Source organism: Leptodactylus fuscus, chromosome 4, assembly GCF_031893055.1.
Source record: "Leptodactylus fuscus isolate aLepFus1 chromosome 4, aLepFus1.hap2, whole genome shotgun sequence".
NCBI lineage: Eukaryota > Metazoa > Chordata > Amphibia > Anura > Leptodactylidae > Leptodactylus > Leptodactylus fuscus.
This window is the reverse complement of record NC_134268.1, coordinates 218,187,762-218,212,600: the sequence shown is the minus strand read 5'-3', so window position 1 is coordinate 218,212,600 and position 24,839 is coordinate 218,187,762. Positions and strand designations below refer to the sequence as shown.

Here is a 24,839-nt window from a genome sequence, read left to right as displayed (position 1 = left end):
CTATCTATCTCCTATCTATATCTATCTATCTATCTATCTATCTCCTATCTTTCTATCTATCTATCTATCTATCTATCTATCTATCTATCTATCTATCTCCTATCTATCTATCTATCTATCTATCTATCTATCTCCTATCTATCTATCTATCTATCTATCTATCTATCTATCTATCTCCTATCTATCTATCTATCTATCTATCTATCTATCTATCATCTATCTATCTATCTATATATCTATCTATCTATCATCTGTCTATCTATCTATCTATCTATCTATCTATCTATCTATCATCTATCTCCTATCTATCTATCTATCTATCTCCTATCTATCTATCTATCTATCTATCTATCATCTGTCTATCTATCTATCTATCTATCTATCTATCTATCTATCTATCTATTGTCTATCTAACCACGTTGGGGCAGATTTATTATTGCTGATGTTTCATACCGCAGTCTTAGTATAGGGCCGGACATGTACAGTACACTCCCGTGTGCCTGAATGGATATCTAAACCAGTTAGTTATAATGTATATGGACCTCGGCCCCTCCGCTTTGTGCCCCGCACGATTCCTGTGGGATTGATGAATTCCCCCCATTATGCGGACGGTGTGAACTTTATCTATCTATCATCTATCTATCTATCTCCTATCTATCTATCTATCATCTATCTATCTATTAGAGATGAGCGAACACTAAAATGTTCGAGGTTCGAAATTCGATTCGAACAGCCGCTCACTGTTCGAGTGTTCGAATGGGTTTCGAACCCCATTATAGTCTATGGGGAACATAAACTCGTTAAGGGGGAAACCCAAATTCGTGTCTGGAGGGTCACCAAGTCCACTATGACACCCCAGGAAATGATACCAACACCCTGGAATGACACTGGGACAGCAGGGGAAGCATGTCTGGGGGCATAAAAGTCACTTTATTTCATGGAAATCCCTGTCAGTTTGCGATTTTCGCAAGCTAACTTTTCCCCATAGAAATGCATTGGCCAGTGCTGATTGGCCAGAGTACGGAACTCGACCAATCAGCGCTGGCTCTGCTGGAGGAGGCGGAGTCTAAGATAGCTCCACACCAGTCTCCATTCAGGTCCGACCTTAGACTCCGCCTCCTCCGGCAGAGCCAGCGCTGATTGGCCGAAGGCTGGCCAATGCATTCCTATGCGAATGCAGACTTAGCAGTGCTGAGTCAGTTTTGCTCAACTACACATCTGATGCACACTCGGCACTGCTACATCAGATGTAGCAATCTGATGTAGCAGAGCCGAGGGTGCACTAGAACCCCTGTGCAAACTCAGTTCACGCTAATAGAATGCATTGGCCAGCGCTGATTGGCCAATGCATTCTATTAGCCCGATGAAGTAGAGCTGAATGTGTGTGCTAAGCACACACATTCAGCACTGCTTCATCAAGCCAATACAATGCATTAGCCAGTGCTGATTGGCCAGAGTACGGAATTCGGCCAATCAGCGCTGGCTCTGCTGGAGGAGGCGGAGTCTAAGGTCGGACCTGAATGGAGACTGGTGTGGAGCGATCTTAGACTCCGCCTCCTCCAGCAGAGCCAGCGCTGATTGGCCGAATTCCGTACTCTGGCCAATCAGCACTGGCTAATGCATTGTATTGGCTTGATGAAGCAGTGCTGAATGTGTGTGCTTAGCACACACATTCAGCTCTACTTCATCGGGCTAATAGAATGCATTGGCCAGCGCTGATTGGCCGAATTCCGTACTCTGGCCAATCAGTGCTGGCCAATGCATTCTATTAGCTTGATGAAGCAGAGTGTGCACAAGGGTTCAAGCGCACCCTCGGCTCTGATGTAGCAGAGCCGAGGCTGCACAAGGGTTCAAGCGCACCCTCGGCTCTGATGTAGGAGAGCCGAGGGTGCACTTGAACCCTTGTGCAGCCTCGGCTCTGCTACATCAGAGCCGAGGGTGCGCTTGAACCCTTGTGCACACTCTGCTTCATCAAGCTAATAGAATGCATTGGCCAGCGCTGATTGGCCAATGTATTCTATTAGCCTGATGAAGTAGAGCTGAATGTGTGTGCTAAGCACACACATTCAGCTCTACTTCATCGGGCTAATAGAATGCATTGGCCAGCGCTGATTGGCCAGAGTACGGAACTCGACCAATCAGCGCTGGCTCTGCTGGAGGAGGCGGAGTCTAAGATCGCTCCACACCAGTCTCCATTCAGGTCCGACCTTAGACTCCGCCTCCTCCAGCAGAGCCAGCGCTGATTGGCCGAATTCCGTACTCTGGCCAATCAGCACTGGCTAATGCATTGTATTGGCGTGATGAAGCAGTGCTGAATGTGTGTGCTTAGCACACACATTCAGCTCTACTTCATCGGGCTAATAGAATGCATTGGCCAATCAGCGCTGGCCAATGCATTCTATTAGCGTGAACTGAGTTTGCACAGGGGTTCTAGTGCACCCTCGGCTCTGCTACATCAGATTGCTACATCTGATGTAGCAGTGCCGAGTGTGCATCAGATGTGTAGTTGAGCAAAACTGACTCAGCACTGCTAAGTCTCTGCATTCGCATAGGAATGCATTGGCCAGCCTTCGGCCAATCAGCGCTGGCTCTGCCGGAGGAGGCGGAGTCTAAGGTCGGACCTGAATGGAGACTGGTGTGGAGCGATCTTAGACTCCGCCTCCTCCAGCAGAGCCAGCGCTGATTGGTCGAGTTCCGTACTCTGGCCAATCAGCGCTGGCCAATGCATTCTATTAGCCCGATGAAGTAGAGCTGAATGTGTGTGCTTAGCACACACATTCAGCTCTACTTCATCAGGCTAATAGAATACATTGGCCAATCAGCGCTGGCCAATGCATTCTATTAGCTTGATGAAGCAGAGTGTGCACAAGGGTTCAAGCGCACCCTCGGCTCTGATGTAGCAGAGCCGAGGCTGCACAAGGGTTCAAGTGCACCCTCGGCTCTCCTACATCAGAGCCGAGGGTGCGCTTGAACCCTTGTGCAGCCTCGGCTCTGCTACATCAGAGCCGAGGGTGCGCTTGAACCCTTGTGCACACTCTGCTTCATCAAGCTAATAGAATGCATTGGCCAGCACTGATTGGCCAGAGTACGGAATTCGGCCAATCAGCGCTGGCCAATGCATCCCTATGGGAAAAAGTTTATCTCACAAAAATCACAATTACACACCCGATAGAGCCCCAAAAAGTTATTTTTAATAACATTCCCCCCTAAATAAAGGTTATCCCTAGCTATCCCTGCCTGTACAGCTATCCCTGTCTCATAGTCACAAAGTTCACATTCTCATATGACCCGGATTTGAAATCCACTATTCGTCTAAAATGGAGGTCACCTGATTTCGGCAGCCAATGACTTTTTCCAATTTTTTTCAATGCCCCCGGTGTCGTAGTTCCTGTCCCACCTCCCCTGCGCTGTTATTGGTGCAAAAAAGGCGCCAGGGAAGGTGGGAGGGGAATCGAATTTTGGCGCACTTTACCACGTGGTGTTCGATTCGATTCGAACATGGCGAACACCCTGATATCCGATCGAACATGTGTTCGATAGAACACTGTTCGCTCATCTCTACTATCTATCTATCTATCTATCTATCTATCTATCTATATATCTATCTATCTATCTATCATCTGTCTATCTATCTATCTATCTATCTATCTATCTATCTATCTATCTATCTATCTATCATCTATCTATCATCTATCTATCTATCTATCTATCTCCTATTTATCTATCTCCTATCTATCTATCTATCTATCTATCTATCTATCTATCTATCATCTGTCTATCTATGTATTATCTATCTATCTATCTATCTATCTATCTATCTATCTATCTATCTATCTATTGTCTATCTAACCACGTTGGGGCAGATTTATTATTGCTGATGTTTCATACCGCAGTCTTAGTATAGGGCCGGACATGTACAGTACACTCCCGTGTGCCTGAATGGATATCTAAACCAGTTAGTTATAATGTATATGGACCTCGGCCCCTCCGCTTTGTGCCCCGCACGATTCCTGTGGGATTGATGAATTCCCCCCATTATGCGGACGGTGTGAACTTTCCCTCCCTGGGAATAATAAGCCGCTGTTCATACTGTATTAGGTCATTCTCATTGCTCTATTGATACAGATTTTACCATTTATCTTCTTGCTTTGTCAGATATAGCAGAGCTGAGCTTGTCATTCTGTATTTTATGCTTTATTGTTATCTTTGATGAATTTATAGCTACACATATAAACCTATGACATTATTATGTGACGGACATTCTCCCACCAATAGACATAGACTCGGCTCTGACACTTTGGCCACTTTGTCTTCTTCATGACTTACAATATCTTGAGAGTTTTCCCCCGATGACACCTTCAGCTCTGCTACATCTGTATCCACACATTACATTCTCCTATAATCTTATGTACCTTGTATGGATCCCGCACCGCCTGCCTTACCTATGTCACCCATTGGCACAAACCCCAGCCCGATACTTGAGTGTCCTGTGAGTTAGTGTCGGAGATCTGGCACGGATAAGATCCTACAATGTATTTATGGCAGCAGACAATTCGCTAATCTCGCTTTCTGTTCTGTTTTCACTTAATTCACTTTCAGTATTTATTGACAAATCCAATAGAAATCAGTCTGACAATGTCCGAGAGGATGACATGTCCCCCCCCCCCCCCGTTGTCAGTGAGACGTGTGGCGAGGGTCTCAGCGGGGGCCGCGGGTGAAGTCATGGGGTGGCTTGATTCAATAAATACGTACGTGACACGCAGAGCTGGGCTTATCTGGATCTCATTGTGTCCTGCTCTTCAGGAGGAAGTCATTGTAACATTGTAATTCCTAAATTCTATTAGTTTTCTCAATGTTTTTTTCATAACCAACAACAGACGTTTTCTGGGCCTCTGTTATGGAGTAATTAACAAGATAGAGACGGCCATGACGAGACCTTGTGCTTAATGTCTTCAGAGCAGAGGTTATTTTTACATGGCCGTCTTGGTAGAGTGGGGCCACATCATCTGGTTTTGGGTTCTCTTTTGATGGTCTTGCCCTTCTTATTGGAGATGTTACTGTGTGACTGTATGATATTGTATTGTATCCCCCATTGTAATGAATTATTACCATATAGGTTAGATTCCAGGGTATATGTGGAGTCATATCGGCCTCCCCTTGTCCAATCATTGGGGTCTGACTGCCAGGACCTCCCATTGATAAAGTGAATGGGGCGTTGAATGTTCTCCATGGCTTCTGCTGGAGCACCTAAGAGATCGACACAAGAGACATAATCGGGGGAATTAAGATTGGTATTGTGTATGTTAGGCTTAACAATCGCTCTATCTAGCACTAGATGTTACTCAGGTCACTTTTGTGACATGTCTTATAGTAAATTTGATGGCCAGAAGCCTCCCGTTCTGCTCACCTGGACAGCGAGGGATAGAAAGAGCCAACTGGTACATTTTTGGAGCATAAAAGAACTATGTTGCTAAAATGTGTCAAATTTGTGGCCCATTTATTTACAGAAACTAAAACATTTCATACAATAGGGGGTATAAAGAAAGTAGAGAGTCTAACAATGCACCAGATATAACATCCAGCATTAGTCACTGTAATAAACCTGGTGCAGTATAAACTACATTGTGATATCAGGCCTGTGAGGCGCTTTCTTTTTCTTTTTTACCTTTATCCCCCTCTTCCTTGCAGTATTTTGCTTCTTCTCTCTTTCTGTCTCTCTCTGTGATTCTCTGTGTCTCTCAGAGTAAGTATAAAGATTTCATTCAGCATCAATAACTGTGATAAATCTGGTGTAGTATCAGATATTCTGTCTAAGGGTGCATTCACACGGAGTAACGTGCCGCGTGACTCCGCCCAACATTACACTGTGTATTAGTAAATCTGGGCCAATGGCTCTTTTTTCCTTCGTCTCACTTTCTCTTTCAATGTTTATTTCAGCCTCTCGTTCTCTGTCTCTCTTTGGTAAACTTTTTTTTTTGGTCTCTCTCTTTCTTTTCAGCTTTTCTCTTTTTCATTCAACCTCTCTCTTTCCAATTTTGACCTCTTTTTTTTCAGACTCTCTGTTTCTCTATTTGTAGCTTTACTTTCACCCTCTCTCTTTGTTTAGATGGAATGAAGGTGAACATTTGACATGTCCCCTCCCCTGAACAAACCGCATTCCTGCACACAGTATTATGTCCCATAGTGGCCCCTGCTCACAGTATTATGTCCCATAGTGGCCCCTGCTCACAGTATTATGCTACATAGTGGCCCCTGCACACAGTATTATACCCCATAGTGGCCCCTGCACACAGTATTATGCACCATAGTGGCCCCTGCACACAGTATTATCCCCCATAGTGGCCCCTGCACACAGTATTATGTCACATAGTGGCCCCTGCACACAGTATTATACCCCATAGTGGCCCCTGCACACAGTATTATGCACCATAGTGGCCCCTGCACACAGTATTATCCCCCATAGTGGCCCCTGCACACAGTATTATGTCCCATAGTGGCCCCTGCTCACAGTATTATGCTACATAGTGGCCCCTGCACACAGTATTATACCCCATAGTGGCCCCTGCACACAGTATTATGCACCATAGTGGCCCCTGCACACAGTATTATCCCCCATAGTGGCCCCTGCACACAGTATTATGTCACATAGTGGCCCCTGCACACAGTATTATACCCCATAGTGGCCCCTGCACACAGTATTATGCACCATAGTGGCCCCTGCACACAGTATTATGTCCCATAGTGGCCCCTGCACACAGTATTATGTCCCATAGTGACCCCTGCACACAGTATTATGTCCCATAGTGACCCCTGCACACAGTATTATCCCCCATAGTGGCCCCTGCACACAGTATTATCCCCCATAGTGGCCCCTGCACACAGTATTATCCCCCATAGTGGCCCCTGCACACAGTATTATGCCCCATAGTGGCCCCTGCACACAGTATTATGCCCCATAGTGGCCCCTGCACACAGTATTATGTCCCATAGTGGCTCCTGCACACAGTATTATGTCCCATAGTGGCCCCTGCACACAGTATTATGCCCCATAGTGGCCCCTGCACACAGTATTATGTCACATAGTGGCCCCTGCACACAGTATTATCCCCATAGTGGCCCCAGCACACAGTATTATGTCACATAGTGGCCCCTGCACACAGTATTATGCCCCATAGTGGCCCCTGCACACAGTATTATGTCCCATAGTGGCCCCAGCACACAATATTATGTCCCATAGTGGCCCCTGCACACAGTATTATGTCCCATAGTGGCCCCTGCACACAGTATTATGCCCCATAGTGGCCCCTGCACACAGTATTATGTCCCATAGTGGCCCCAGCACACAATATTATGTCCCATAGTGGCCCCTGCACACAGTATTATGTCCCATAGTGGCCCCTGCACACAGTATTATGTCCCATAGTGGCCCCTGCACACAGTATTATGTCCCATAGTGGCCCCTGCACACAGTATTATGTCCCATAGTGGCCCCGGCACACAGTATTATGTCCCATAGTGGCCCTGCACACAGTATTATGTCCCATAGTGGCCCTGCACACAGTATTATCCCCATAGTGGCCCCAGCACACAGTATTATGTCACATAGTGGCCCCTGCACACAGTATTATGCCCCATAGTGGCCCCAGCACACAATATTATGTCCCATAGTGGCCCCTGCACACAGTATTATCCCCATAGTGGCCCCTGCACACAGTATTATGTCCCATAGTGGCTCCTGCACACAGTATTATGTCCCATAGTGGCCCCCGCACACAGTATTATGTCCCATAGTGGCCCCTGCACACAGTATTATCCGCTATAGTGGTCCCTGCACACAGTATTAAGATAAGATAAGATAATCCTTTAATAGTCCCACAGTAGGGAAATTTCAGTTTCAGTATCCAGTAGTAGTGGTCCCTGCACACAGTATTATCCCCCATAGTGGCCCCTGCACACAGTATTATGTCCCATAGTGGCCCCTGCACACAGTATTATCCCCCATAGTGGCCCCTGCACACAGTATTATGTCCCATAGTGGCACCTGCACACAGTATTATGTCCCCATAGTGGCCCCTGCACACAGTATTATGTCCCCATAGTGGCCCCTGCACACAGTATTATCCCCATAGTGGCCCCTGCACACAGTATTATGCTCCATAGTGACCCCTGCACACAGTATTATCCCCCATAGTGGCCCCTGCACACAGTATTATGTCCCATAGTGGCCCTTGCACACAGTATTATGTCCCATAGTGGCCCCTGCACACAGTATTATCCCCATAGTGGCCCCAGCACACAGTATTATGTCACATAGTGGCCCCTGCACACAGTATTATGCCCCATAGTGGCCCCTGCACACAGTATTATGTCCCATAGTGGCCCCAGGACACAATATTATGTCCCATAGTGGCCCCTGCACACAGTATTATGCCCATAGTGGCCCCTGCACACAGTAGTATACCCCATAGTGGCCCCTGCACACAGTATTATCCCCCATAGTGGCCCCTGCACACAGTATTATGTCCCATAGTGGCCCCTGCACACAGTATTATGTCCCATAGTGGCCCCTGCACACAGTATTATGTCCCCATAGTGGCCCCTGCACACAGTATTATCCCCATAGTGGCCCCTGCACACAGTATTATGCTCCATAGTGACCCCTGCACACAGTATTATCCCCCATAGTGGCCCCTGCACACAGTATTATGTCCCATAGTGGCCCTTGCACACAGTATTATGTCCCATAGTGGCCCCTGCACACAGTATTATCCCCATAGTGGCCCCAGCACACAGTATTATGTCACATAGTGGCCCCTGCACACAGTATTATGCCCCATAGTGGCCCCTGCACACAGTATTATGTCCCATAGTGGCCCCAGCACACAATATTATGTCCCATAGTGGCCCCTGCACACAGTATTATGTCCCATAGTGGCCCCTGCACACAGTATTATCCCCATAGTGGCCCCAGCACACAGTATTATGTCACATAGTGGCCCCTGCACACAGTATTATGCCCCATAGTGGCCCCAGCACACAATATTATGTCCCATAGTGGCCCCTGCACACAGTATTATCCCCATAGTGGCCCCTGCACACAGTATTATGTCCCATAGTGGCTCCTGCACACAGTATTATGTCCCATAGTGGCCCCTGCACACAGTATTATGTCCCATAGTAGCCCCTGCACACAGTATTATGTCCCATAGTGGCCCCTGCACACAGTATTATGTCCCATAGTGGCCCCTGCACACAGTATTATCCCCCATAGTGGCTCCTGCACACAGTATTATGCCCCATAGTGGTCCCTGCACACAGTATTAAGATAAGATAAGATAATCCTTTAATAGTCCCACAGTAGGGAAATTTCAGTTTCAGTATCCAGTAGTAGTGGTCCCTGCACACAGTATTATCCCCCATAGTGGCCCCTGCACACAGTATTATCCCCATAGTGGCCCCAACACACAGTATTATCCCCATAGTGGCCCCTGCACACAGTATTATGCTCCATAGTGGCCCCTGCACACAGTATTATGTCCCATAGTGGCCCCAGCACACAATATTATGTCCCATAGTGGCCCCTGCACACAGTATTATGTCCCATAGTGGCCCCTGCACACAGTATTATCCCCATAGTGGCCCCAGCACACAGTATTATGTCACATAGTGGCCCCTGCACACAGTATTATGCCCCATAGTGGCCCCAGCACACAATATTATGTCCCATAGTGGCCCCTGCACACAGTATTATCCCCATAGTGGCCCCTGCACACAGTATTATGTCCCATAGTGGCTCCTGCACACAGTATTATGTCCCATAGTGGCCCCTGCACACAGTATTATGTCCCATAGTAGCCCCTGCACACAGTATTATGTCCCATAGTGGCCCCTGCACACAGTATTATGTCCCATAGTGGCCCCTGCACACAGTATTATCCCCCATAGTGGCTCCTGCACACAGTATTATGCCCCATAGTGGTCCCTGCACACAGTATTAAGATAAGATAAGATAATCCTTTAATAGTCCCACAGTAGGGAAATTTCAGTTTCAGTATCCAGTAGTAGTGGTCCCTGCACACAGTATTATCCCCCATAGTGGCCCCTGCACACAGTATTATCCCCATAGTGGCCCCAACACACAGTATTATCCCCATAGTGGCCCCTGCACACAGTATTATGCTCCATAGTGGCCCCTGCACACAGTATTATCCCCCATAGTGGCCCCTGCACACAGTATTATGTCCCATAGTGGCCCTTGCACACAGTATTATGTCCCATAGTGGCTCCTGCACACAGTATTATGCCCCATAGTGGCCCCTGAACACAGTATTATGCCCCATAGTGGCTCCTGCACACAGTATTATACCCATAGTGGCTACTACTATAGCACTCTACTATTATAACACTCTACTATTATAACACTCTACTACTATAGCACTCTACTACTATAACACTCTACTATTATAGCACTCTAATATTATAACACTCTACTATTATAGCACTCTAAAATTATAACACTACTATTATAGCACTCTACTACTATAGCACTCTACTACTATTATAGCACTCTACTATTATAGCACTCTACTATTATAGCACTCTACTACTATAGCACTCTACTACTATAGCACTCTACTATTATAGCACTCTACTATTATAGCACTCTACTTATAGCACTCTACTTATAGCACTCTACTATTATAGCACTCTAATATTATAACAATCTACTATTATAGCACTCTACTACTATAGCACTCTACTATTATAACACTCTACTATTATAGCACTCTACTACTCTAGCACTCTACTATTATAGCACTCTACTACTATTATAGCACTCTACTACTATTATAGCACTCTACTACTATTATAGCACTCTACTACTATAGCACTCTACTACTATTATAGCACTCTACTACTATTATAGCACTCTACTACTATTATAGCACTCTACTACTATAGCACTCTACTATTATAGCACTCTACTACTATTATAGCACTCTACTACTATAGCACTCTACTACTATAGCACTCTACTATTATAGCATTCTACTTATAGCACTCTACTACTATAGCACTCTACTATTATAGCACTCTACTACTATAGCACTCTACTACTATAACACTCTACTATTATAGCACTCTAATATTATAACACTCTACTATTATAGCACTCTAAAATTATAACACTACTATTATAGCACTCTACTACTATAGCACTCTACTACTATTATAGCACTCTACTATTATAGCACTCTACTATTATAGCACTCTACTACTATAGCACTCTACTACTATAGCACTCTACTATTATAGCACTCTACTATTATAGCACTCTACTTATAGCACTCTACTTATAGCACTCTACTATTATAGCACTCTAATATTATAACAATCTACTATTATAGCACTCTACTACTATAGCACTCTACTATTATAACACTCTACTATTATAGCACTCTACTACTCTAGCACTCTACTATTATAGCACTCTACTACTATTATAGCACTCTACTACTATTATAGCACTCTACTACTATTATAGCACTCTACTACTATAGCACTCTACTACTATTATAGCACTCTACTACTATTATAGCACTCTACTACTATAGCACTCTACTATTATAGCACTCTACTACTATTATAGCACTCTACTACTATAGCACTCTACTACTATAGCACTCTACTATTATAGCATTCTACTTATAGCACTCTACTACTATAGCACTCTACTATTATAGCACTCTACTATTATAGCACTCTACTACTATAGCACTCAACTATTATAGCACTCTACTATTATAGCACTCTACTATTATAGCACTCAACTATTATAGCACTCTACTTATAGCACTCTACTATTATGTCACTCTACTACTATAGCACTCTACTATAGCACTCTACTATTATAGCACTCTACTATTATAGCACTCTACTATTATAGCACTCTACTATTATAGCACTCTACTACTCTAGCACTCTACTATTATAGCACTCTACTACTCTAGCACTCTACTATTATAGCACTCTACTACTATAGCACTCTACTACTATTATAGCACTCTACTATTATAGCACTCTACTACTCTAGCACTCTACTATTATAGCACTCTACTATTATAGCATTCTACTATTATAGCACTCTACTACTCTAGCACTCTACTATTATAGCACTCTACTATTATAGCACTCTACTATTATAGCACTCTACTATTATGTCACTCTACTATTATGTCACTCTACTATTATGTCACTCTACTATTATGTCACTCTACTATTATGTCACTCTACTATTATAGCACTCTACTATTATAGCACTCTACTATTATAGCACTCTACTATTATAGCACTCTACTATTATAGCACTCTACTATTATAGCACTCCACTACTCTAGCACTCTACTATTATAGCACTCTACTATTATAGCACTCTACTATTATAGCACTCTACTACTATTATAGCACTCTACTACTATTATAGCACTCTACTACTATTATAGCACTCTACTACTATTATAGCACTCTACTACTATTATAGCACTCTACTATTATAGCACTCTACTACTATAGCACTCTACTACTATAGCACTCTACTATTATAGCACTCTACTTATAGCACTCTACTATTATAGCACTCTACTACTATAGCACTCTACTACTATAGCACTCTACTATTATAGCACTCTACTACCTTTATAGCACTCTACTACTATTATAGCACTCTACTATTATAGCACTCTACTATTATAGCACTCTACTATTATAGCACTCTACTTATAGCACTCTACTATTATAGCACTCTACTATTATGTCACTCTACTACTATAGCACTCTACTATTATAGCTCTCTACTATTATAGCAGTCTACTACTATAGCACTCTACTACTATAGCACTGTACTATTATAGCACTCTACTACTCTAGCACTCTACTATTATAGCACTCTACTATTATACCACTCTACCATTATAGCACTCTACCATTATAGCACTCTACCATTATAGCACTCTACTATTATAGCACTCTACTACTATAGCACTCTACTACTATAGCTCTCTACTATTATAGCAGTCTACTACTATAGCACTCTACTACTATAGCACTCTACTACTATAGCACTCTACTATTATAGCACTCTACTATTATAGCACTCTACTATTATAGCACTCTACTATTATGTCACTCTACTATTATGTCACTCTACTATTATGTCACTCTACTATTATGTCACTCTACTATTATAGCACTCTACTACTCTAGCACTCTACTACTCTAGCACTCTACTATTATAGCACTCTACTACTATTATAGCACTCTACTACTATTATAGCACTCTACTACTATTATAGCACTCTACTACTATTATAGCACTCTACTACTATTATAGCACTCTACTACTATTATAGCACTCTATTACTATTATAGCACTCTACTACTATAGCACTCTACTATTATAGCACTCCACTCTCGAGCACCATGAATTCTGACCTTGTCTTATACAGATATCGGTTTTACTTGTTCTCCACCAGCCTGAGATTCAGAAACGTCTTTACCTGTTTTAAAGAGGACCTTTCATCAGATTGGGCACAGGCAGTTTTATATACTGCTGGAAAGCTGACAGTGCGCTGAATTCAGCGTACTATCGGCTTTCCCGATCTGTGCCCCAGGTAAAGCGCTATCGGTCCCGGTAAAGTAGCGCTTTAGTGTCAGAAGGGCGTTTCTGACAGTTAGCCAGGGATGCCCTTCTGCCTCGCGGCGCCTATCGCGCTGTACAGTGTGAGCGGGGAGGAATGCCCCCTCCCTATGCTCACACAGCTCGTCCATAGACGAGTATTATCAGGAGAGGGAGGGGGCGTTCCTCCCCGCTCCACAGCACAGCGCGATAGGCGCCGCGAGGCAGAAGGACGTCTCTGGCTAACTGTCAGAAACGCCCTTCTGACACTAAAGCGCTACTTTACCGGGACCGATAGCGCTTTACACTGGGCACAGATTGGGAAAGCCGATAGTACGGTGAATTCAGCGCACTGTCAGCTTTCCAGCAGTATATAACACTGCCTGTGCCCAATCTGATGAAAGGTCCTCTTTAAGAATCTAAATATAAAGGCCATTTCTCCCCTTTGACCTGCAGACTGGTCTCTGGATTAATCCTCCTCTCTGTTACTTTCTGCAGATATTCTCCCTTGCACTTGTTATTGACACAAACCTCCAGGAATTCTAGAACAATCCCCGTCACTGCCCCAGACCCCCCGTGATACATGAATTATCCCTCTTAGTACCTTGCACCACCAGGGATACAGACAGTAACCTTCATTGCCCTAGACCAGGAGTAGGGAACCTTTGGCTCTCCAGCTGCTGTAAAACTACAACTCCCATCATGCTCCATTCACTTCCATGGGAGTTCCAAGAACAGCAGAGCCAGTATGCATGCTGGGAGTTGTAGTGTTGCAACAGCTGGAGAGCCGTACGTTCCCTACCCCTGCCCTAGACCATCGCAGATTCACGAACATAATAAATTAACCCTCTGAGCACCTAACACCCCCATGATTTTGTATTTGTTACTCAGCTCAGAGGTTACTTTCTGGGGTTCCTTTGCTGCTTCACCCCCTCGCTGCACAGACTTAGAGAGAATATTGCTTGTAGATTCTTCAGCCCTTCATGCTATAAAGCCTCAGATGAGAAGGAAACGTGAAACGTCACATCAGTCGATCATTAAATTGGAGCTTTCTGCTTCCTCATCAGCCTTTCAATTTCAATTTTTCAGTTCCAATTTGTATCAATATTTTGTGTGCAGTTTTCCCACTGACCAGCAGAGGGAGCCGAATTCTTACTTTTCCATCGAGATTCTACAAATTCTGGTCATTGGTTTTTTTTTTTGGTTTTTTTTTTGTCACCTATAAAACGTTCTCGATACTTTAGACCGAGCCAAAAAAAAGTTGTAGATTTAATATATTTAAACAATAAAGTGTCAACATATTGTATGAAGTCATTGCTTTCATCTGTAATTAATTGAAGATTTACCGAGCCTAATTACTAATGTTTAATTAGTGTTACCAAACTCACAGGCGACTAATTACATTTTATGCTCCATTTATAAGCATTTAAAACTTTTCCATTATATATTCAGGTTTTTTTCCTTATTAGTCACATGGCTTGTAGGTATCGAGCGGCTCGACTGGGATTTCAGGGGGATCAGGGGGTCCCATAATTGTCAATAATCGTAAATTCTGTTCGTTTTTGGTTATTTTGTTACCAGATTTGAGGTTTAGTTTTTTTAACTAGTAGGTATAAACTTATAATAGACTAACATGTATACCAGGGTTATGGGTCCTGGTGCTAAAGCTCAGCTTGGACCCTCCAAAGTTTTTTCCACGACCGTCTGCTGCATCGCTGCCAGAATATTATAAACCAATTTTTTATCTCAAACATTCTTCTCTAAGAATTTTAATGATTTTTTTCTTTTTTTTTTTAATTATTTAAAAAGTATTATATCTCACAATTTTCACTCTGGCCCCTAAGCCTAATAATAGACTGATACTTCCCAATTCTGTGAGTGTTGTCATTGCAGAAGTTTCCTAATTTATATCATAGACAGGATTGTTATAGGAGATAAAACCTCTATAGGTACCAGCACTGACTCATTATTACATCACTACTGATGAAAGATGATGTCACAGCTTAGCTCCTCCCCCTCCCTGCACTGAGCATGTCTGGAAAAGGTCCATAGCCCTCCAGACTATTGTTTTATGGCCATGACTGTGCTGTAAAGTGGATCACTAAATGCTGTTAAAAGAGCAGAGGTCAAGCTCAGACAAGAAGGTCGAACTATTAGTAATCTCGGTCCTTTGCTACCCAGTTGAAGTGATGCCATGGCAGAGCTTATAGAACTGTCCATATAGTGCCAGCCCATATAGTTCCCATATAATAGATATTCAATGTCCTTAGAGGGGACCGTTCTCCACCTCCTCCAACGACACCTCTTTTCATATTTTAATCGCCCTTCATTGATTCTGGCAAAATTGGAATTTTTTCTCTAGCCCCTACCTATCCTGAGCAATCAATGCAGTTAATTTTGTTGTCTGACAAGTGGGTGGTGCCAGGAAGGAACAGATTCAAAACTCTATGACCTTGTCCAATCAGAAACAGCTCCGCTTGCTCTTGCCTGACACCGCCCACTTGACAATAGACAGCTTAATTAGAATATTAAGCAGTAAAATTACCAGCACTGAGGGGTTAATTTCATCTTCTCAATCCGGGTCCATAATGGGATGTCCTACACGAGGCACAATCGTAGGAACCGCCCCAGTAATATCTCTGGCACAAGTCCCCTCTGGAGGATAAAATCATTGTTATAAAACACCAGATGACGTATAAATATATAAGAGGAAACACATTAGGCACCCCAAAGTCTGAGCTATGAACTTAGGAAATGGTGAACGCCATAGTGGGGGGGAAAATTTACCGTGTTTTTGCTTATTTGCCCACCACTCAAAAAAATGCCCATGTAATATCACTATACACTGCACCCCTATAATAGTATCACTCACTGCGCCCTGTAATATCACTATACTCAGCACCCCTATAATAGTGTCACTCACTGCGCCCTGTAATATCACTATACACTGCACCCCTATAATAGTATCACTCACTGCGCCCTGTAATATCACTATACACTGCACCCTATAATAGTGTCACTCACTGCGCCCTGTAATATCACTATACTCAGCACCCCTATAATAGTGTCACTCACTGCGCCCTGTAATATCACTATACACTGCACCCTATAATAGTGTCACTCACTGCGCCCTGTAATATCACTATACACTGCACCCCTATAATAGTATCACTCACTGCGCCCTGTAATATCACTATACACAGCACCCCTATAATAGTGTCACTCACTGCGCCCTGTAATATCACTATACACAGCACCCCTATAATAGTGTCACTCACAGTGCCCTGTAATATCACTATACACTGCACCCTATAATAATGTCACTCACTGCGCCCTGTAATATCACTATACACAGCACCCCTATAATAGTGTCACTCATAGGGCCAGAGAACAGCAGAGCTGGAGAAGAGCAGGGGTGGAGAATTGCAGGGGCGGAGAAGAGCAGGAACGGAGTAGAGCAGGGGTGAAGAATTGCAAGGACGGAGTAGAGCAGGGGCGGAGTAGAGCAGGAGCAGAAAAAAGCAGGGGTGGAGAAGAGCAGGAGAGGCTAAGAACAAAAGGCAGAGAAGTGCAGGGGCGGAGAAGAGCAGGGGGAGAAGAAGAGCAGGGGGAGAAGAAGAGCAGGGGGAGAAGAAGAGCAGGGGGAGAAGAAGAGCAGGGGAGGAGAAGAGCAGGGGAGGAGAAGAGCAGGAGCGGAGTAGAGCAGGGGTGGAGAATTGCAAGGATGGAGTAGAGCAGGGGCAGAATAGAGCAGGAGCAGAAAAGAGCAGGGGTGGAAAAGAGCAGGAGAGGCTAAGAACAAAGGCAGAGAAGTGCAGTGGCAGAGAAGAGCAAAGGCAGAGAAGTGCAGGGGCGGAGAAGAGCAGGGGCGAGAGATGTGCAGGTGAAGAGATGGGGCAGAGAAGTGCAGGCTCAGGGTGTGTTTGCAGGAATGGCCTTACAGGGTTGTTTTATCTCCAATGCCGCACACCCTCTGCCCATGGACACCCCTATGTCAGAGAACAATCTGTATAACAGGACAGGTTTTATTTTCTCCTAGTTTTTTCTCCTATTACAATCGTATTTTAACCCTTTTAGAACTGACATTACAGATTTTTAAAGCCAGAAATGATTTTTATAGAAATGCGGCTGAAATTCTAAAACAAGAAAACATGAAGGTCAAGGGGTTAAAGAGAAGAAAATGATAAAGGGGCGCGCGGTTCGGCTGTGTTTCTAATTGGTTGACACAGTTTAGGAAAGTCACTGCAAAAAAAGCAGCATGTGAACAGAGCCTTAGCAGCAGCCGAGCCGGAGCTTGTTAGCTTGTTGTTGGAATCAGGTTAATTGGCAAACGAAAGGTTAATGAGCAGTATTGTAAAAGCTGCCGCCTGCTGGCTCATATCACCGCCATATGTCATATACACACATGTTCTATTTTCTTATATGGATTCTGAACACTTCCAAATCATTCCCCGGTATTTATCCTCTAGGGGCTCCCATGGGGCCCTATAGCAGGACGGGGCCCTTCCTTACCAGGAGTCATGTTTGTTCATTGGGTGTCAGTATGTTTTTGGGAGTGTGGGAGAAAAGCCAAGCAAATATGGGGAGAACATACAGTATTAATTGTATAATAAATCGTAGTATTATGTGTGTACTACATGGCAGTATTATGTGGCCTCTTCATGGGTGCCTTAGCTGGATACTGCATATTATGTGGGCTCTATATGGCGGTGTTATATTGGTTGTTTATGGAATATTCTGTGAGTATGGTGGTTTTTGTACTATATGACAGTAATATAGTATCACATGAGCTTTGTAAGGGGGTATCATTTGAATACTGTTTATTATGTTGCCACTATATGGCGGTATTATATTATTTATTCATGATGTTCTAAATGAGTACTACATATTTGGGTACTCTGGGATGACATTTTGCTCTATGTAGTGATCTGGAACTATATGGCAGTATTATAATATGATGTTGGCTGTTCCAGGGGATACTATTTGGAGACTGAATATTATGTGAACACTATGTGGCAGCACTATATTGGCTCTGTAGGGAGTGTTATATTGTATATGTGCACTGTATGATGGCTTGTTGCACTGTTTGGTGCTTTTGCACTATATGACAGGATTATAGTATCATATTTTTATAGTATGTAATATAAAGCACCATGGAATTAATGGTGCTATATAAATAAATAAATAATAATAATAATAATTAATAATAATTACATATTATATAGCATTATATTGACTTTTTTTTTAGGGAGTATTATATATTTGTGCACTGTGTAGTGTTTTTTTTGTACAATATGGCAGTAATATAGTTTATTGTTAGCTCTTCGAGAGGGTATCATTTCAGTATTACTGTATGTGGAATCTATATGGCAGTATTATATTACTTTTTTGTGCACTGTATGACGGTACGTTGCACTGTATGGTGGTTTTTACACCACAGTGTATGACTATATTATAGTACCATGTGAGCTCTTCAAGGGAATATCATTTGAACATTACATATTATGTGAGTATTATTTGGCAGTATTATATTGACTCTTTAGGATTCTTACTGTATTTGAGTATATTTATCCACTGTATGATATAATTTTGTTCTGAATGTTGGTTTTGCACAATATGACTGTATTATAGTATTATGTGAGCACTTCAAGGAGGTATCATTTGAATACTGCAAGGTGTGGGCAGTATATGGCAGTATTATATTGGCTGTTTGGGGATTATCATTTGAGTATTATATGTTTGTGCAGTGTATACAGGCATGTTGCAGAATATGGTGGTTTTTGTACTATGTGCAAAAATTATAATATTATAGTTTCATATAAGGACAAATGCTGAAAGTAGCAGGAAGACATTTACCACACCAGTCTCCTCACATGGACAATTTTATGTGACTTGCTCAAGAGTATCCTGTGCCCAAAACTTACATGTACTGGCGGAAAATAACAAATCATACAATATCGTATATCCAAGTATATTCACTTGTAATACCTCGCTCCCAAACACTGTATGTACACTGTCGCAAAACAACGTAGAGCAGCTCAAATAAAAACTACGTTAAACAAAAAAGCCTCACGTATTCTCTCAATTTACAAAAAGTCATATCCCATACCTTTGACACACTACTAACATTTCACCCGCCACTCTATTTCTATTATCCACTCGCAGGTAGCAGCTAGTTGTATAATAAATCGTAGTATTATGTGTGTACTACGTGGCAGTATTATGTGGCCTCTTCATGGGTGCATTAGCTGGATACTGCATATGTGGGCTCTATATGGCGGTATTATATTGCTTGTTTAGGGAATATTATGTGAGTATTGCGCTGTATGGTCGTTTTTGTACAATATGACAGTATTATAGTATCACGTGAGCTTTGTAAGGGGGAATCATTTGAATACTGTTTATTATGTTGCCACTATATGGCGGTATTATATTATTTATTCATGATGTTTTAAATGAGTGCTACATATTTGGGTACTCTGTGATGACATTTTGCTCTATGTAGTGATCTGGAACTATATGGCAGTATTATAATATTATATTGGCTGTTCCAGGGGATACTATTTGGATACTGAATATTATGTGAACACTATGTGGTGGAACTATATTGGCTCTGTAGGAAGAGTTATCTATTTGTGCACTGTATGATGGCTTGTTGCACTGTACGACAGGATTATAGTATATTTGAATACTATGTAATACTAGCCTCTGCCCGTGACTTCAACTGCATGTTGTTGGCGTCGATGATCCGCCTATATTCAGCAAATTGCTGCCGTCGATGGTTCGCCTGCTAGGGCATTTCAGCAGCTCTCAAGCTGTCTTGCCTCAGAACTCGTTCCTTGTGCTGTGCCTGTGATTGTTCCAGCATCTCAGCAGCTCACTGGAATGCCATATAATGAACATGTTATTGGCGTCGATGATCCCCCTCAGCTCCACTTGAGGAGAACTCTGTGACTTCTGCCTCCTTCATAGCTCTCGCTGTTTGCGACAAATTAGATTTTCTTTTTCCCGGAATATTTAAAATTGACCAACTGCCAATTTGGATTAAAGGTGTTTTCCCATCCAGTGTGTCAGCACTGCCTGAAGCAGATCAGATAATATGCAGATGCAGTACACAATCCACTGAGGGTTCACTGAGTGTTTACATAGAGAGATAACAGACCTGGCTGAGATAAGCTACAGCAGGAGCAGTGTAATATAGTATGTGAACATAAATTCATAACAGTTGTGAAGTCATTTACTGGGATACAATAGGTTACAATCTATCTATGTGCCAAATTTCATCCAAATCCATTCAGCGGTTTTTGCGTGATTGAGGAACAAACATCCAAACACACAAACGGTCACATGTATAATATTAGTAGGATAGGATGTGTAATATATGGATTTTTAGGGAGTATTATATATTTGTGCACTGAATGGTGTTTTTGCACAATATGACAGTAGTATAGTGTATCATTTGAGTATTATGTGAACTCTATATGGCAGTATATTACTTTTTTGTGCACTGTATACCGGTATGTTGCACTGTATGGTGGTTTTTACACCACCATGTATGACAGTATTATAGTACCATGTGAGCTCTTCATGGGAGTATCATTTGAACATTGCATATTATGTGAGTATTATTTTGCGGTATATTGACTCTTTAGGATTCCCACTGTAATTGAGTATTATATATTTATCCACTGTATGATAGAATTTTGTTCTGGATGTTGTTTTTGCACAATATGACTGTATTATAGTATTATGTGAGCACTTCAAGGAGGTATCATTGTGTGGACAGTATATGGCAGTATTACAGTATATTGGCTGTTTGGGGATTATCATTTCAGTATTATATATTTGTGCGGTGTATACAGGCATGTTGCAGAATATGGTGTTTTTTGTACTATGTGCAAAAATTATAATATAGTTTCATATGAACTCTCTATTTGAATACTGAATAATATGTGAGTACCATATGGCAGCATCATATTGACTCTTTAGGGAGTATTATTATACTATTATTATACATGTTGCACTGTATGGCTGCTTGTGTACTATATGGAAGTATTTTTGTATCATGTTTTGCAGCATGTTCTGTGTGATAGGTTTTGCACTATATGGCTACTATATGTTTATAGTATCATGTTGGTTTTTTAAGGGGCTATCATATTATATCATATCATATTATGCGGGCACTATCTGGCGGTATTATATTGGCCCTTCAGGGAATACTATTTGAATATTATATACAGATTCTCTGTATTTTGCCATTTTGCACCCTATGGCGGTTTTTGTACCATATGGCAGTACTATAGTATCGTATGTGTTGCACCTTGCCTGTTGCCCAGGGTGGTATAGTAATAGAGATACTACTATATAGACGGCGCGGAGTGCACCTCCAATTACCGCCGCGTCTCGTTCCTGTTTATTTTATGGCACCTTGAGCGCGGATCCATGGCACTTGTGCTGGCGACAGAGGCAGCGATCACATTTCTTAATAAATGTCATCTTTATTGCCATCTCCCTGATTCCAGTAACGTTTTAATTAATTCCTCCTGATTGAATAAATGTACATTTAGACTGGATTGTTAATGAGGGCACGTTGAGTATAAAGGTTCTACATCATCCTGATATCCTGCGGGTAATTATATCCTAATTATATGGTGAGAATAAAGAGTCTATAACTCAGGGCCGCTATTGTTCATTGGACCCAATTAAGAATTACATGCGGATAATAAAAGTTCACCATGAGGTTGACTGTCAGTCAATTTACAAGTCTTTATAGCCGTCGAACGTCGGTACGAGACAGAGACGTAACCAGTTTAAGATCCGCCGTATTTACCGTCAAGTGGCTCGTAGAATAAATTACGGCAGGGGAGCGCCCGCGACGGACGCTGCATTCACAACCTGTTAGCAGGACGCCGTCATGTCAGCACGTCATGTATTAGCTATTTGTATCCGATCTGGTGGATACGGAGGAGGGGTCTTGACGTAACGTACAGTGCTCAGCCGCTAGATATCAGGAGCATGGAGTCGGAGTTGTCGGGACCGGTATTGGGTGCAGTCGGAGTTAGAAAAAAGTTACCAAATCCGGCTTCAAAATAATTGTTTAAAATGATATTCTACAGTGATCGATATTATGTAGCAAATTAGATACATTGTTTCTTACACATTTACTTTCTTGGGTATTCAGTAATAATGGAGCTGAGTTCACACGGGGCTTTCTAGACCAGATTTTGACACTGAGGGCACGTTAGAATCCTGTCCAAAAAACAGCAGAAAAATTAGCGGAAAAAAGAAGTGAACAGCTGCCATTGAAGTCAATGGGAGGTATTTTTTGGAGCCGGATTCTGAGGAGGATTCCATTTCAAAATCCGGACCAAAAAACCCGTGTGCACTCAGCTTCACTGCTTTTGTCTCTCCATTACTGTCATCTATTTATGGAGTCGTAGTCGTAGTCAGGCGGTGGAAAAATAAAAGTAAAAGTAAAATAACATTTGGAATAGGGTCCCAAACCTACCCTTTATAATACAGAGGAACTGAATGCAGGATTGTAGACCCGGATAGGTTGTAAAGATAATAGTGTAAAATATTAGTACTAGACGCTCTAGTACACCATTCTGCTTAAGGTACAACTTGAGGATCCAGGGCCCCCAATGTAGACTCTATAACAGGGCCCCCAACATGGGCCATTTATAGTATTGGTGACCTAAAGCCCTTTGGGACCCATCAGTAATTGGTAAAGACTAGGGTTGAGCGATCGGGATTGGGAATCTTTTCCAGCGGGATCGAGGTCGGAGGTTATCTCAAGATCGGCTCAACCCTAAAAGTGACTTTTCCCATAGAGAAACATTGAGCGATCGGGATTGGAAAAGATTGGATTCCAATTGGCGATCGCGATCGGGAAAATGATCCGAAATCGGATTTTAAAATCGATCCTGAAATCTCAAGCTCAGCTCAACCCTAGCAAAGACTTTGTACCCTTTACAGCTACACCCCTGACTATATGCATCATTAAAGGGATTGTCTTACAAAGACGGCCCCTGCCTATATGCCCCATTGGGACTTATGGATATTAAAGAGTGGGTGGCCAGCGCAGGACCCCTATAGGCCAAAATGTTCCACTCTACTAGGAGGAAAATGCAATAAATTGAGCAAAACAAGGCTGGAGATTCAACAAGGCTTAACTTGACAAACTTGTGCTAAAGTTAGATCACATCTGTGCAAGGGTTTCCACCACTTGGGTGCACAGGGCGACGTGAACGATGGAAAGCCGAGCCTCTAAAACACCCACAGACCCCTTATAAATGTTTAGGGCTCCACAAATCGAATTTCTCTTATATATATCCTGCCCGTATAGAGAAATTTGTTGGCAGGATCCCCAATACAGATAGCCCAATGAAGTTCGGAGAGATCCCGATTACGACTCCCATTCAAAAAAGAAACATTCTCCCGATCCTCAGACCGACCTGACCCTTCCAGAGTAGATTCCCACGTCATTGCTTTGATACATACAAATCTGACTTTTTATAGCGCGTTGAACATCTGTTTTTTTGATGCACCATCACATTTTCCCTAATTAGTCCCCCAGACGCCCGATCCTCAAACACTTTGATAAATGCAGCCCTTTAGGGTCTATTTCATCGCAAAAGCAGTTCATATACATAAATATATAGGTAAGTAGATCAGTTCTATAAAAAATATGAGACGATACATGGAGACACAAAACAAAAATTTTAGGAAAGTCCTTTATTGTATGTATGTTATATGGAGAAGGACAGTGGTAGGGACTGGGCAAGACATTGCCGAAAGCAAGAACAAGCAATAGTTTTTGTTCCAAAGGTCATGTCCGGAAAGTTCTTGGGGTCATCAGCATTGTCAATGACAATGTGGAGAATGACTAATCCTTCTATGCCAATTTATGGCACATCTTTGGCCATGTGCGAAATTCCCTCCAATGTCTTTCTATATCTCGTTGTTGGCCATGGGATCTTCTCCCATGAGTTGGGCCATGTCATGGAATATCCAATATCTAAAAATTTCATTCCTATGAATGTAACGGTGACATTGCAAGGTCGACCATGTTTGACTTCATAGAAAGGCTAAAAGGTCACTTGCACCTTTAACAAGACGCGCTCTAAAGAGGGATCTGGTTTTATCAAACTTTAGTCAACCA

At 42.6% G+C, this 24,839-nt stretch overlaps 1 protein-coding gene across 1 annotated transcript in view; it reads left to right on the top strand.

Annotated features, from left to right (window-relative positions):
• DGKB (diacylglycerol kinase beta) overlaps positions 1 to 24,839 on the top strand; it is a 320,729-nt gene that overhangs the window by 96,847 nt on the left and 199,043 nt on the right. The window lies entirely within an intron of this gene.